Here is a 2,121-nt window from a genome sequence, read left to right as displayed (position 1 = left end):
ACAAAAACAACCCAGCCCACCTGTAGCCTTTGCCTTTCTGGAAGGCCCTTGGAAAGAACTTTATTTTCCTGTGGTGGTACATCCCATCCACACCCAGGTGGCTTTGGTGAGTGCCAGAATCTCTGTTCTACCATTTGAAATGCAACAGTGGCAGAAATTCAGACTGTGCAGAGAATTCAGCAAGCACGATGACTTGCACAAAAGACAAATTCTGTGCCCCAGAGAGGGGAGGCAGCTGAAGCTCTGTTTCTGACAGCAATCTCAATGACAAAAGGGCAGGTGTTCACTTATTTCAGTTCTTAATAATAAAGATACTGTGCATGTAACTTGATTTCTGATGGTTATAAGGATACCAGTATATATCACAACAAAACATGCAAAACATCCCCCATAAAACATCAGTTGTGTAGAGATATATTTTTAATACAAGCACAGACAAAAAAAAACCATTTGAAATTTCTCTTTTTTATAAAATTAATCTTACTGAAATCTATTTAGCTTGTATATTTATTTTGTTCCCTAGGATTTCAAAGACTTTTATCCTGTCTTCTGCACCAGGACCTCTTCCTTTAATGGCAAGATGTGATTTGGATCTTGTAGTATTGACCTCTGTACCACAAGCCTCTGCAATCAGACTTTGGTAAACTGAGGAATCTGCAGGGATGGAAAGAGCAGAGGAAAAGGATTGTGACTAAAAGCACAATAACCCCAAAAGCCTGGCTTTGAAAAGATGAAAGCATGGGCCACTGCCTACTGTTCTCTGGAAATCCAGTTTAGGAACAGAGCCCTATAGCTATGACAGAGAAGGCTTCTGGGTTCTTATGTATTCAGTGTGTCAGGGGAGAGGGTCTTTGCCCCCAGTAGTTCCCCTGAAGTCTGTGACTGTTTTAGGTATATAAATTAGAGATGTGAAGTCCCTGCTTAAACCAAGTGTCAAGTACATCTACTTTTGCTCCAAAGAGAAAAAAAAAATGATAATTTTTACATGATGCAAGTCTGGGAATAACAGAAGAAGAAAGCAAGCACATAGTATTTTCTGTCAACAGCTGCTATCTGTAAGAGATGTTAATTTTCCACTTTGAAATCAAGCACCCAACTTAAACTTTGAAGTTTCCCTTCAAAATATTTAAGACTATTTAGAAAATACCATACTCAGGACTTTTGGAAATATTTCTCTAATGTAATTCATAAGTCACCACAAATCACATACGTAAGTTAAGACTGAACTTTATTTCAACCCAAGTTAGTGTAGCAAAGTTAAATAAAAATTAACCAGGTCTTTTCACTAAAGAGCAAAACATACCAGAATGCTAGTCCAAGAAATTTGCTACCAGGATGTATTTTGGAAGATTACAATGGTGTGTGTGTGTGACACATCAGTCTGTGCAAACTGATAAAAAACCCATGGGGTTTATTTACAGCCATTATGGCAGCAAAGTTCAGCATAAAAAGCATAATATAAAAATCATTCTTCTCATCTACTACAGGTGGGAGAAAACTCACATCACTGAAGACACCAGCTACTATCAAAATGGAGGCATCTTGTAATTCACATTTCTCTTCATCTCAATAGGGTCAAAATCTGTGTGGCCAACAGGATACAGCAGGGAGGATGCCACAGCTAGAGCAAATCAAAGAACATGGTTTCAGAAGCAGCATAGGATGGCGTCATTTTGGGAAGAATACCATGCCCCACAACAACTGCTGCCTTACCTCTCTTGGAAATTTCTTGCAGAAATAATTGACATCCAAGGGAGAGGGAAGAGATCTATCTGGCAAGGAAAAAAAGAGAGGTATGGCAGAACTTCTTTATTAAGGCCACCAGAAAATAAATAAAAGCATAAACTGCCTTGATGCCTTTCAGTTCCAGTCCTTTGCATTCCTGAGCAATCTGACTCCAGCTCTGTAAATGCATTGGCATCCCTGGCCAAGTCAAAGAGAAAGACCATGAGACCTGGCATCCGAAGTCCCACTCCTGGTGTGTGTTTTAATTAATGAAAGTCTGAGCATCATCTGTGAAAGGGGATGGGACTCGAGGCTTTCACACCAGGTAAAACTTTCTGTGAGTGCTTGTTCCGGTCCCCTTTCATGTGCATTTCATTCAAGGGCATACATTCCACT

General features: G+C 39.7%; 1 long non-coding RNA gene across 1 annotated transcript in view; it reads right to left on the bottom strand.

Moving 5' to 3' along the window:
* Positions 1–507: 507 nt before the first annotated feature.
* LOC135278529 (uncharacterized) overlaps positions 508–2,121 on the bottom strand; it is a 4,237-nt gene continuing 2,623 nt past the window's right edge. The window contains exons 2-4 of the long non-coding RNA XR_010346005.1: positions 1,714–1,772; positions 1,504–1,621; positions 508–654 (exon numbers count right to left, since the gene is read on the bottom strand). This is a non-coding gene — a long non-coding RNA (uncharacterized LOC135278529). The remainder of the gene's footprint in view (positions 655–1,503; positions 1,622–1,713; positions 1,773–2,121) is intronic.

This window comes from Passer domesticus, chromosome 1 (genome assembly GCF_036417665.1).
Source record: "Passer domesticus isolate bPasDom1 chromosome 1, bPasDom1.hap1, whole genome shotgun sequence".
NCBI lineage: Eukaryota > Metazoa > Chordata > Aves > Passeriformes > Passeridae > Passer > Passer domesticus.
Note: the sequence above shows the minus strand (reverse complement) of the source record. Positions and strands in the feature narration are given on the sequence as shown.